The sequence below is a fragment of the Rhipicephalus sanguineus genome, chromosome 7 (genome assembly GCF_013339695.2).
Source record: "Rhipicephalus sanguineus isolate Rsan-2018 chromosome 7, BIME_Rsan_1.4, whole genome shotgun sequence".
Lineage (NCBI taxonomy): Eukaryota > Metazoa > Arthropoda > Arachnida > Ixodida > Ixodidae > Rhipicephalus > Rhipicephalus sanguineus.
The window spans coordinates 69,462,850-69,477,416 of record NC_051182.1 but is presented as its reverse complement, the minus strand read 5'-3'; positions in this window follow the sequence as shown (position 1 = coordinate 69,477,416).

The window sequence follows — 14,567 nt, the reverse complement described above, 5'->3', positions numbered from 1 at the left end:
ATGGTTGCCCCACCCCTCGACCCCCCAGCCCCCACCCCAGTAAAAACAAAATTTATGGTGCTGCCTCGAGGAACACGTACTCCAATAAATTTAAGCGTATGCATGCGCTTAGAGGCGCAAATGGCAGTCGTCATCATCTCTGCAAAACTGCTTCATACATACTGCCGTAAGCTGAGAGATGATTCACATACGCAGTCGGAATTCTTCCACTGCTAAAATATGCACAAATGTGCGAATACAAAGTAATTAGTACTTCTTTCGGCTTTTCTTACTTAGCGTGCAAATTTGATTCAGGGGCGGATGGCTGATTGAAGGCAAATAATTTAGGAAGCTTGAACTTGCGTCAAAGTGTTTCCAACGCAGCAACTCCAGTTCTTCTTTTCTTCAAGCGAAAGAAGTTCACTAACAAGGTAATGCTTAACCAGATAAAATATTGTACAAGACAAACCTCCTATGTACTGTCGGCTCCACCTAATTGTGTCTAACTACAAGTCGAATGTTTTGATCCGGACGGAAACGATGAATAACGTCGCAACCGTCTGACGTCATGCTTCGTTTCGCCGTTGACATTCCAGACGAGACGGGCTACCTGGACCAGCCGTCGACGCCACCGATGTGGCTGGTGTACTACCACTACCCAGCATACCATCCCGACTTCTGGCAGCCGCCACCTCCGCCGCCTCCGCCTCCTGCTGGGATTTCTTTCGTTCCGTATGAAGAGATTCTACAAGAAGCAGGTCGATTTACCAAGACTGAAGGTGCGCGCTTTACTCGCTTGATGTTTCATTCATGCGGCTCTCAACCCCGGCATTTCTTCGTTTGTAGCTATTCCACGTAAAGGGCCAGTAAACAGCCTCAAGTTTGTTTTTCACACCTAACAAACAAGCTCGCTCCTTTATTCGGAAGGCTGCGGCGATCGCATTTTGCGAATATCACAGCGCTGCGCGCCGCGCAGACCCCACATTTTCAAAAACAATTAACGCGTCCCTACCTGCGCTTGACCAGTCCTATTCTTCCACGAAGTGACGTAATCTTGCCCATGCGCAACTTTACGTAGCACTGACCACGCTGATTGGTCCTCCGCACTTTACGAAACTGCACCTCGGTCCTTTCGCTGATGCGGTTTCGGCGGCGCAGTTGTCGCGCTTGTTTCGTGTTGGCTTATCTCGTGAGTGCCTCGCACCGCGCAGCCCGCGCTTCCTCACCGCGCCACCTGCGAACAATTGACACGACCAACACGTGGAGGAAGCCTCGCTCGGTCGTTGGCTGCGTCGGTATGACGCAGTCGCTGACGTCGCGTTACGTTGCTCATGTGGGCGTAGCCACGACCACGGGCTACGCATACTCCTCAGAGCGACAGAGAAGGGTGGAGAGGCCGAGTGAGAAACCGAAAGCAGCCGAAAATGATTGTTCTATCCCCTGTAACGTCATTTGTACAGCACTTATTCGGGAAATCCTTGCGTCAACATTTTCACGTCGCACAAGTGCGCAGTTATCTAGCTATCACAAATATTGGGACGCGGGTTTGTTTACTGGCCCTTTAACACTAAAACTATAGTCCATGATGACGGTGACCTTTATAGACATCCTTGAAACGGGGCAGCTACCAACAATAACTTAGCCTGCTTTTAAAACGGACCTCTCCTTTGCAAACCTCGTTGTGCTTCCCCTTACTATAGCTGCTACTAGTTGTGTTGGGGTCCTGAAGCTTGGCTTCGATAGGTCACTTCCACAACAGCCAGCGTCCTCTCTTCTTTCATTTACTCACTAGGGAAGCGCACCACGAGAAGCTTTTCATGTATGCCTTCAATTGCCAATAACATGTTCATTTTAGAAACTATGTGAAATATGTTACTGACGCCCTATGGTGCTCCATCTAGAATTTGTTGTTCTGTTGCAGGGAAGGACAAACGCAAAACGTAAGTATGCTAGAATAGCTCAGCTAAAGCTTGCCAGTGCCCAGAAGCTCGGTGCTACTTTGGTAACTTCTCTGTTAGCAAGGCTTGTCAGAGATACTCAGAAAAGCATTCCGGAATACAGATATCGAAGTGCAATTGCTGGAAGCACAAAATATAGATACTGCGATACATTTGCCTTTAAGGTAACGGGATATTATGGAGATACCTTTCAAAAACCAAAAACGTATATCTGAATACAGATACAGGAATACAGATGCAAGAGTATACAGATACTAGAATACGTCTTTATTTCGGGAATGCCGATGCTCCACAAAGACGTTTATTAAGTGCGGCATATTACAGCGAATAAGTTTGCAGCGTATTGAAACTTCCAAGTCAAGTATGTCGCTCGAACTACTAACGAACACCAGTGAATTAAGAAAACGTATACACTTATCTCGCACACGATATGTGTTTTCCTGAGAAGGTTAATAGTTGAGTTAATTGCACTGAAGCAACATCAGCTTCACAAATAGGCTGTCTTACAAACAGCGTCGTCGTGAAGAACTGGCTGGCTGCCCGAAAAAATATTAGGGCCACTGCACCGGCCATGAAAGACAGCGACATTCGTCGGCAGGCCGACAACACCGCCTTCAAGATTCGGCCGTCAGCGGGGTCGGATGCTTTACCACATGGGCAATTCTCTGCTGGTTGGGAACCCTTCACCGCCTTCCATTTGTCACCGACCGGTGGTGCTTAACACAAAAAAGTATTTCTTTCCCCATTGGAGAAACGTCAGCTGATTTCCAATAAAGAAAAAGTAACGAGATACACGAGTCCTTCACAGTACGCAACATAGTTGATACATCGAGAAAGTATCTCAGTACTGAGATACAAAACATCTTTCAAACGTATCTCGATACAGAAATACAGATACACAAAAGTATCTCTAAGATATTATCGCGATACTCTGGTATCGCGATACTGCCCAGCCCTGTCTGTTAGTGATTGTCAACAATGCTTTTCTCGGAAAATGCTGAGGCGTAGCAGAGCGACTACAGTTAAAAAAAGTATGCGTACGGACAGCAGAAAAAATCCATTGAATTAAAAAAACAAAGGCCAGTTCCACGCCTCTGAAATCTGGGCAAGCGCTGCCACCTGGCTAACGCATATTGAATTCTTTCGTGATCTTTCTTCGTTTATGTCTTTCTACATCGTCACCATCATCTTCTTCTTTCTTCTTTGTTTCATCTGTCTTTGTTTGTCTCTTTTTATACTGTCTTGTCTCCTTCTTTCCTTTCTCCTAACCCTCACAGCACTCCTTCTGACCCTCACTTCTCTTTCCCACCGATATACTATACTGTACATAACCAATAAATGTTGAAAACCAGTTAATTCTCGTTAGGTGATGTTACCTAAGACAACTACTGGACCGTGGTAGTCACGCTACCACTTACACTAACCGGGAGGCTCAGCCGAAATCAATCAGCCGCAGTTGCTCGTAGCCCTAACGTGTCGCCGATGTCCAAGTGGTTTCGGGTCCTAAAAAACAACAAAATGGAGGCGACTCTAATCCTTGACTTGGGTGTCTGGTAAGGGGCACTCGCACCTCGGCGTTCTTGTGCTCTGCTGTATTCCTCGGTTTAACTTTGCGCTTCGTTGCGCTGCCAAAGTGGATCTCAGAGGCCTCATAGAAAGAAGCGCGTAATTGAGATCTCCTCCGCCAGATGCCGCAACGATTCTAGCTGCTCACGAGAGAAGCGTCTGCTCCTTCAGTCGTGTCATTCAATGAGCTCTTGTTATTTATTCCGAGAGGTAATTGGGTCGTACGTCAAGTAACCTCATGCTCCGGTATCGTATGTACCCAGTATAGCTGTAGTATAACTCTTGAACTAGAACAGTCGATATTATTTTACCGCTACTATTTTTTACGAGACTGTTTCTGAATATTTGGAAAACCCGAAGCGCTCGACCGGTGGTGCTTGGAAGAGAAGCACTTTGCTCGTGCCATTTTAAACGGTCATGCTCTCTTTTTTTTAATGAAGATGGAATGCAAGAACGCTAGCGTATTTAGCTAGCGTGTTCTTCACATCCCCGATGCAGCGTCTCGAAGCTACGTAGGTTGCTTCTAGGTCTGCCAGGGTGCGCTGTAGTAATGCCCACGATCTCTGTTTTCCCTATAGGGGACCGCTGCTCAGCAGGGTTGTGATCTGGGCAACGTCCTTCACGTTGTTGGCGCTCATCGTGACCGTGTCAATGATCATTCTGTCGCCGAGAGGTGAGGACGACGTGTAGCAAACGCCTGAATGGAAGATGTCCCTTGCGCATAGGCATGCGCACGGGGGGGGGGGGGGGCAGGAGGGGAGTGGCAGCCCCCCTAATCACCTAAGAGGGGGGAGGCGCAAAATCTGCCCCATACATTTGCTTAGTAGGGTGGGGGGGGGGCGCTGCGATGAACCTTCGCCCCCCTGATGGGAAACCCTGCGCACGCCTATGCCCTTGCGTATAAGTCATAGTCGTTGGCCCCGCCACGGTGGTCTAGTGGTTATGGCGCTCGACTGCTGAACCGAAGGTCGCGGGATCGAATCCCGGCCGCGGCAGCTGCATTTTCGATGGAGGCGAAAGTGCTTGAGGCCCGTGTACTTAGATTTAGGTGCACGTTAAAGAACCCCAGGAGGTCGAAATTTCCGGAGCTCTCCACTACGGCGTCTCTCATAATCATAGCGTGGTTTTGGGACGTTAAACCCCAGATATTATTATTAATATTAAGTCATAGTCGTTGCTTGGTATACTCGATTACGACCTAAGAAATAGTGAGAGCTCCGCCCGCAGCCATCGCTTTCTCTCTCACTCCATCCAATAGCGTTCTCCATCCAATAGCGTTTACTCATTTTCATGACGTCGAGCACTTCTCGAGTGTTTCATATAGTTGACTTTCCCTCACATACACACGTTTGTGTCGTTGGTTTTAGGTCCGAAACTTGAACGTCCTGGTAAATGTCGTCAGGGATTCTGACATCGGTGTTCAGCCAAATGTAATATTTTATGCAGAAAGGACAGTGGCGTAGGCAGAAATTTTTTTTCGGGGGTGGGGGCAGGGGGCACCTCCTTGATCCGACATGGGGGTCTGGGCAGATAAGTGTGCTCGAGTGTCATTTTGCGCTTTGTATGACATGGCCAGAAAAATTGCCGAGAGGGAGGAGCACGGGCCTGGTGTGAAACCCCCTGGCTACGCCACTGAATAAGGATGAATCTGTAACTCCTAATATATGCGTAGTGCTTACATTAGCCGAGAAAAGGTACTTACCGTTCGAGCGGAGAGCAGCTAGCAAGTCTGTCTTTCACGTGTGAAGGGCAGGTGCGCCGTAGTATGTGGGTGGAGCTTACATTTTTTCTTGGGTTGTGCCCGACCACAGCGAATAAGACGCGCACATGGTCGGACACACACACGCGCGTGCATTTCACGTGTGGTCCAGGATTACGGTAGCCTATATACATATGGTTTTTCAGGTAGGGATTTATACAGGGTTCTAGTATTGCTTCCTGCAGGCTCTCTTATAAAGAGTACAAGTCTATTTTACTGTTCTGTTCGACGTACTGTTTCGGTGATGCAAGTACATGCATACCACCTTATATGGACATGCCAAGGGTTACAGTCAGAACGCTCCCGTCATCTCCTGCAAGCTGGCCTTCGCTACAGTGACACAAACAGTTATGACCGATGGATACATGACAACACATTCCACAAGACACTTCTTCACTTCATACACAACACCAGCCTAACGGCGCATATTTAATACAAATATACAAACAAATATTATGCCTTAAGGGCAAGTCTATGTCACCAATAAAAAAAAAGAGTCTATTTTACTATGGTTGTACGATAGTTTGTAAGCATTTTTCATATATACGTTCCTTTGTGTTTACCCTACCTCTGTTTGTTGCTCTCAAGCTCCCATGATGATGATAGAAAGACTGGATGGCTTTCGCATTCAAGTCGTCTTAGGCTAATGCAGAATGGACCCAGCGAGTTATTACTCTCGTCGGTCGGAAAATTTCGTGGCGTAAACACAAAGCGCCAGGTTAAAGGGCCCCTTAACCACCAACAGACGTTCGCGTGCTCCTCGATGCACGCGCTTCTTGCGTTTTCTCCTCGGACGCTGAGGAAGGGCATTCGGAGAGGTGGACAGACGAGCGGACGAACGCGTTAGCTGTATACTCGTGCACAATTGCAACGCCACGACTAAATTTCGACCTCTGGGTGTTTTAGGGGCCCCTTATCAATTGAAGGCAAACGACATATCTTTCTTTGCAATCAGGCATACAGCATAGAGCTATGTAATCGTTTTAATAAAGAAAACCACAAAACAAGCATCAAAACCGCATGATGGATGATAAGGCGCTTGTGAATTATGGGAACACGCTCCCACGCGTTCCCGCTAAAGATTACGTTGCAGCTGCTTTTCACTTCACACGAGGGCTTCGAATGACGTCAAACGGCCTTTCTTCGCCCCGAGTGTGTTTCCTGCTTTCATATATAAAATTGAGACCTGCATAGCAACTCACTGAGTTAATACTAGGACTGCCATGAGTAGACAACGAAAATTAAAGACACAAGAAGAACAGCGTGAATGCAATGCTCGACGAAAGGAACAAATTCGTCTTTCTGAAAATGGTCACAGAACCAATCACACTCTACCACAGCGACCGCAAAGCGATTATTACTATCATTACTCTAAAGTAATAATAAAATATCCCCCCTCCCCCCATCAGCAGGTATGGTGTTACAGCTTCGCTCTACATTCACGTTCACAGGGAGGAATGGCGGCCAATTTTTTTTAAAGACGAGTCTGTTTTCCACGTGACCAAACCAATTCATTTGAAACCAGTAGCCGACCAGTTGACTACCAAATGGGACGAGTTGAAACCAATAGAAACCAGTAGAAACCAATAGAAACCAGCAGAAACATTTCCACCTGGGAAACACGCCGAAATACATCCGCAGGTGCGCTAATCTTCATAAAGTGTATATCGGGGGTGTCAAACTCACCTCAGCTAGCGGGCCGGAGTCGCCTACCCGCAAGGGCCGGGTCAGTGAGGAAGCTTGGTGCGGGAAGGTGGGGTTTGAACAAAATGTCAGCTAACGCCGCCATTTGAAAGGTCATTCCCATATCTCATATAAGGCTAATTTCTGAAGTAGATTTGACGTCACGTTTCGGGAAACATCGATACTGATTTCCAGAATGACTGAAATACGGACGCCGATTCTGAAATGTAGTTATCGTTCCACGGTTGTTTTAACAGATGGTCACTGTATGGAGTGTCTCAAGAAATAAATGCTTGAGAACAGTCATGTCTCTGTGTAGCTCACGAACTCATTTATTAATAAAAAAAATATGGGACGACAACAGTCTTGTGCGGTCCAGGCCGCGTGTTTGAGACCCCTGGTGTACACGGCTTCGCCTCGCATACAGGGAGAAGGGCACTGCGCCTCGAAAAGACCACCGAGCCTGAGCCGCAGCTGAATATTCGGGCCGGCCCGTCCGTTCCGGAGCTCAAGCTGTCCCCGCCCTACGAGCAGGCATCACTCCCGATGGCCGCGCTTTCTTACGACCGTGGCGGAGATCTCGTCGGCACGCGGCCTCCGAGACCGGTGGCTCGAGCGCGCCGCCGCTCGTGGTCGGAGGCCGTGCCTGGTCGCTCTGGGGAGCGCGACGAGGAGAAACGCGGAGGGAGGACCTGACAGCTGCCGGCAGGCGACGCAAGGGGGCCCTCGTTTGACATATTACGATAGCTGGCGCGGCTTGGTCACGAAGCGAGCCTTCGCAAAGTGCGAATAAATTCTAATATTCGTATTGATGAAGCGGCACACAAACGAGACATTCACGCACACACAAAAAAGATGCAAAACACAAGCGCCGGAGGGCAACTGCTCCTGTATTGTTGCAAGACCCGCCTCATACAGGAAGAAGGCAGAAGTTCAGGAGAATTAAGGTGGATGCTTGAAGAGATGAAGAAGCCTTGGACAGGGCTTGTCGCTGGAGCCAACGTTTTGACAAGTAGTCTTGTCATCTGTAGGTGCTACCTTGTAGAAACGACAAGACCACTAGTCGCAACGTTGGCTCCAGCGACACTACCTGTTCAAGGATTTTACGCCTAATGAAGAGTAATACGCGCATGCGCTATGACAGCAGTCGTGGGCAGTAAGATGGAGCCGCCAGTAAAGAAAAAACGAACGGCCAAGCAGTTCTGCTGTGTGCCCCAGTGCGTGTCTGCGAGATGGAAAGATAGCGCTATTTCATTTCATGCATTTCCTTCCGAGGCCAAAGACCGAAGCCGCAGAGCGCGGTGAATTGCGAATCTTCGCATCGGCAAGGCTGTGACGCCGACGATGACCGTTTGCTCGCGGCATTTTGCACGGGATGATTTCTTCTTTCCAGGTGAGACACTAGTGTAAACTTGTGAACTAGAACCTGTTACATGATCATTGTATCTAGCGACTGTACATGTCGCTGCGGCGCCTGAAGTATGTCAACAAATGTGGCACTACGAGGTCTCGGTGCGCCATGTGCGATTGAGCTGTACCTTATTTTCTTTGTATGTTAACAGGAATATGAGGACTTGATCAACTGGGCACACTTGCGACTATTTGCTGCATGTATCATGCCGCAGTTCGAGCCCATGTGTGACCTTTGAACAGTGTCTGCGTTGTTCGTATCTTCTGCACTACACGTGGCGGCAACCCGGAAGGCATCCTATACACTTTCCAGCAAAACGCTCGCGCATCGTGAACGGGTGTAGGAAGTCTTAGTGTTTACTACTGGCGTACCAGCAAGTTCGGGGAAGCGATCAATCATCATTGTAACTTTGGCACTTATTGAAAGCGCAGTCTCTTGCATGGCACGGACGAATTCGCAGTGCACTCAAAAAGCTCTCCGCGCACGAGTACGGATTTGTCTTCCAATCACGCACGAATGTGTCCATATGATGCTGGTATTTCACTCAGCCGGTTTATTACAGTAATTGGTGACATGCACGCCACCCTCGCGACAATTTTACTCGCCCTTGCAAGTTAAGGAAATCCAACCACATCCACTTTTTGCTGGCGTATACCGTATTACAAGTGCAGTATTAGTACCTAAAGTAGCGTTATGTAGATTATTTCGATTATGTTGACGTCAGCGTCATAAGCATTTATCATTTTATTGTATTACAAGCAATTTTATTGTGTCTTGCAGATGCTACGTTCGGTGTGCAATGTTTCATAACACTCCAAACATTACCATAATTTTCTTGCAAGTGCCATTTCTTTTTCCTAAAAACATTGTGTTTCTGTTGTGAAAAACTAAATGCAACACACATCGACACATAAAGCTTAAACAATTTATTTTTCAGATGTCCCATGCCAGCGAAGACGGCTAAAAAACAACGCCGTACCAAGCCAGAACCAGAACCCATATAGTATTGTTGTTGTTTTTCTGACTATGTTTAAAATAAAATGTGAGTTGTGTCGGTGTAATGCAACAGACTCCTTTCATCGGCCCTATTGCTATCCCAAACTGCTGCTGTGCACAAGCTCCTTGTGCGTCGGACACGATGAATGATGAAGCGCGAACTGCGTTAGAGGAAAGAAAAAAAAAGAGTTCGGAATAGAAGCAGGGTCAGTTACGTTATGCCAGCCTTGCTTCAAAAGCCATGAAGCAGTGAGCTTGCTCTGCGTTACCATGCGCGTCGATGTAACTAGTCACGGGTCACCTACCTGTAACAGTGGATCAAGACAGCCGAAATGTGCTTACACTTCGCGGACAGTCCAGCTGTGCACGAGCACTCCGCTTCAGTGATGGACGGCTCCCGGAAAACACCGGCGATTCGAACGAGGATCTCGTGTGGGTCCGCAGTCACGCCGGATCGCACACACCGGATCGCACACACCGCAGTCACGCCGGATCGCCGGTCCGCACACCCAACGCGACCACTTCCAACACGCCACTCGCGCTTACAGGACCACTGGTTCCTACTAAAATGAGATGTTCAGCATCGACAACCCGCTCCCCTTCTACAAAACATCGCGAACTGCAGTCACATTGCAAAAAAGTTAATATTTGTGTCAGAGACAGCGGATGCGGGGACCTCCGTGAATCCGCCATGCTGCACAGCGTGGCCAGACCGTGCCAGCCTCCGCAGCGCCCTCGTGTTGATTTGAGTTGCGAATATATATATATATATATATATATATATATTGTCAAGACGTTTATTAACGGGCACTCAGCGACGGCGCACGGCAGAGACAGTCAAAGCGGGGCGACTCTCTGCACGAGGGGCGTGCTCTCAGAGAAGAGAACGACCGACTGGAAGGCGCTCGAGAGGACGACCCATTACTGAGTAGGGAACGCGTCGCTACAATTACCCCGGCTACGAAAAGGGAGCCGCCTGGCGACCTAGCAACTTGTCACTATGAGCGGGTCATGGTAGGGCTTCAGGCGCGCCACGTTGACAATGTCGCGCCCTCGACGGCGCATGTCCGAAGATGGGTCGATGGGTTCGATCAGGTAGTTCACCGGGGATGTGCGTTCGACGACACGGTAGGGGCCTTCGTATTTGGGCAGTAGTTTGGAAGAGAGGCCAGGTGCAGTGGTTGGGACCGAGAGCCATACGAGCGCTCCAGGAAGGAACGTGGACGCAGAACTGGTGGTGTCACCGCGAATGCTTTTCTGCTGCTCTTGGCTATGCGTAGTAAAGGTCTTGGAGAGCTCGCGACACTCCTCAGCAAGTCTGGCTGTGGCAGAAATAGGCGCACATTCAGATCGATCCGGCTTGTAGGGAAGGATTGTGTCGATGGTGTGCGACGGGTGCCTGCCATACAATAAGAAAAATGATGAGAAACCAGTAGTGCTTTGAGGAGCGGTATTGTAGGCGTACGTGACGAAGGGCAGAATTACATCCCAATTCGTGTGGTCGGCGGCGACGTACATCGAGAGCATGTCCCCGAGCGTGCGGTTGAAGCGTTCGGTGAGGCCATTCGTCTGCGGGTGGTAAGCAGTAGTTTTGCGGTGAACAACGTTGCACTCTTTGAGAATGGCTTCGACGACTTCCGACAAGAAGACACGGCCTCGATCACTGAGCAGCTCCTGGGGTGGACCGTGACGCAGCATGAATCGGTGGAGCAGGAAGGAGGCCACATCGCTCGCTGTAGCCGCAGGGAGGGCAGCAGTTTCAGCGTATCGCGTGAGGTGGTCTACAGCGACGATGGCCCAGCGGTTACCAGCGGACGTCAGGGGAAGTGGCCCATATAAATCGATGCCAACGCGCCCAAACGGTCGGTCAGGGCAAGGTAGAGGTTGCAGACCTGCTGGCGACAGGTGCGTTGAAGTTTTGCGGCGCTGACAATCGATGCAGGAGCGAACGAACTTCTCCACGTAGCGGTACATCCCTCGCCAAAAGTAGCGTTGGCGAATGCGGTGGTAGGTTTTCGACACCCCAGGGTGTGCACACTGCGGATCAGAGTGGAACGACTGGCATATGTCATAACGCAGACTGCGGGGTATTACTAGTAGCCACTGGCGGCCGTCGCCGTTGTAATTGCGTCGGTGGAGCAGGTCGTCGCGAACGGCGAAATGGTGGGCTTGACGACGCAACAAGCGAGTGGATGGTGTGGCCGATGGATCAGTCAGCAAGTCTATAAGTGAGGCAATCCATTGATCCATGCGCTGCTCGGTAGCGATGGTGTGAATATCGATGGAAGAAACGACAAAGTGAGACGCTGAGTTGCGGGCATTGTCGTCAGGCAAGGGGGAGCGCGACAGGGCGTCGGCGTCAGCATGCTGACGTCCGTTGCGGTACAGCACGCGGATGTCGTAGTCTTGCAGGCGAAGTGCCCAACGGGCAAGACGGCCTGAGGGATCCTTCAATGACGACAACCAGCACAGTGCATGATGGTCGGTGACGACATCAAATGGGCGACCATACAAATAAGGTCGGAACTTTGTAAGGGCCCAAATGATTGCCAGGCATTCTTTCTCCGTGACGGTGTAGTTGGTCTCGGCTTTAGTAAGCGTACGACTTGCATATGCGACGACATATTCCGGGAACCCAGGTTTGCGCTGCGCAAGAACAGCACCGAGGCCAACACCGCTGGCGTCCGTGTGTACCTCTGTAGGGGCCGTAGGGTCGTAGTGGCGTAGAATGGGAGGAGACGTCAATAAGCGACGGAGCTTTGCGAAAGCGTCGTCGCACTCTGACGACCACGAATTGAGGGGCCCGTTACTTCCAAGGAGCTTCGTCAGCGGTGATATGATAGGCGCGAAGTTTCGGATGAAGCGCCGAAAGTAGGAGCATAGTCCTACGAAACTGCGCAGTTCTTTGACGGACGTAGGTTTGGGGAACTCTGTCACGGCCCGAAGCTTGGCTGGATCTGGGAGGATGCCGTCCTTGGACACCACGTATCCTAGTATCGTCAGCTGCCGTGCTGCAAATCGGCACTTCTTGAGATTCAGTTGTAGCCCGGCGTCGCTCAAGCGCGTCAAAACCTGCCGCAGGCGTTGAAGGTGTGTTGAGAAGTCCGGGGCGAAAACGACGACGTCGTCGAGGTAGCATAGACACGTGTGCCATTTCAAGTTGCGCAGAACGGTATCCATCATGCGCTCAAATATCGCGGGCGCATTGCACAGCCCAAACGGCATGACGTTGAATTCGTACAAGCCGTCGGGTGTGACAAACGCTGTCTTCGGTCGAGCGTCATCCGCCATGGGGACTTGCCAGTACCCTGAGCGCAAATCGAGCGATGAAAAGAACTCTGCTCCTTGCAGGCTGTCAATGGCATCGTCTATTCGAGGTAGGGGATAAACATCCTTACGGGTGATCTTATCGAGTCGTCGGTAGTCCACACAGAACCGCACAGAGCCGTCCTTCTTCGCAACGAGAACGACAGGAGACGCCCACGGGCTGTTTGAGGGTCGAATAACATCGCGGCGAAGCATGTCTTCGACTTGCTCGGTAATTACACGACGCTCTGTTGGCGACACGCGATATGGACGTTGCCGCAGTGGTGGTTGGGCGCCAGTGTCGATGCGATGCGTGACAGCAGACGTGCGGCCGAGAGAAGTTTGCGCTACATCGAACGAAATTCTTCCAACAGGCATAGAAGCTGGGAACGCTCGACCGACGTAAGGTGTTCAGCAATGGAGGAACCAAATAAATCAGCGGGTGACGAATCAGATGTGGGAACAGCACTGAGCGAATGGGAGCTGGCGCAGTGCGTGTCACCCGGTGCGCCCATAACTTGTGCGTCTTCGAGGGCTTCAGCTCTGCCGAGACATTCCCCTCGCACCAACCTAACAATGTACGGGGATGGGTTCGTAACAAAAATATCGGTGTCGCCCTGAACGACTTGCACGGTCGCAAATGGCACCAACAAGCCTTTTCTAGTGAAGACGCGGTCAGATGGAGAGAGGAGTGCAACGGCTTCGGCGAGACCGGTGCAGCAGACTGACACAGCCGTTGACGAGTTTGCAGGAAGTGTGGTGTCGTCTTTGACGAGTATCTTGGTCGCAGCCGGTGGAGTGTCCGCCGGCGTCAAATCTGAGAATGGTGAGAGCTCTATTTCGGCGGGTGCGCAACGAATTACGGCGGCGTGACGGGCGAGAAAATCCCATCCCAGGATGACGTCGTGAGAGCATGAGGAAATTATGATGAATTCGACGGCGTACAGAGCGTCCTGAATCATGACACGGGCTGTGCACACCGCTGTCGGGTGAATACTGTGAGCGCTGGCTGTACGGAGGGAGAGCCCGGAAAGTGGCGTCGTCACTTTTCGTAGTAGTCGGCTAAATTTAGCGTCCATAACGGAAACGGCAGCTCCAGTGTCTACAAGGGCCGATGTGCGCACACCATCTACAAACACGTCTACTACGTTTGAGCGGCTTCGCTGAGGGCTTTGGCTGTTCGATAGCGTCGCAGCCCTTGCCTCTTGGACTGCGACGACTAGTTTTCCTGGTCTCGTGCGACCGGACGAGGCCGCATCGGTGACAGTGAGCGGCGTCGTGGGGACGGTGAACGGCGGGTAGATGGACCTGGGCGTGACGTTGGTGACATAGGCGGCAGCGGGTCATAATACGGGCGGCTGGACTGGTTGGTGACGGCTGATCCGACTCGAGGCGGCTGCACGCGATTGCAATAGCGGGCGACGTGACCGGCACAACCGCACGCAAAGCAGATCGGGCGGTTGTCGGAAGTGCCCCATCGGTTTGCCGGGCTAGGTCCCATCCACGTGGCAGGACGCGAGGGACGGGGCGGCTGCTGATATGACGACTGCATGGTGGGCTGCAGTCGGGGCGTATGGATGATGTCGGCGTACGCAGCCGGCACACTCGCTTCGAAGGCCTGAGGCCTGGCGACGGCTCCAGCGTATGTTAGCGAGGGCACCACAGGGAGCGCTGGGGGCGGCCTGGCTGCAACTTGTGCGTAACTGAGCGGCGCAGACGCCGGAGGAGGCTGGTGGTATTCTGGCATAACCTCCGCGATTTCTTGCTCAATAGCCCGGCGTAGGGGAGGCAGCAGTGTGGTCGACGACTGTACAACATCCTGCGGGTGAGAGAAGGCCAGTAAGGAGAACTGGCGGGCAATTTCTTCCCGCACGAATGACTTGATTTCGGCGAGTAAGACGGAGTGGTC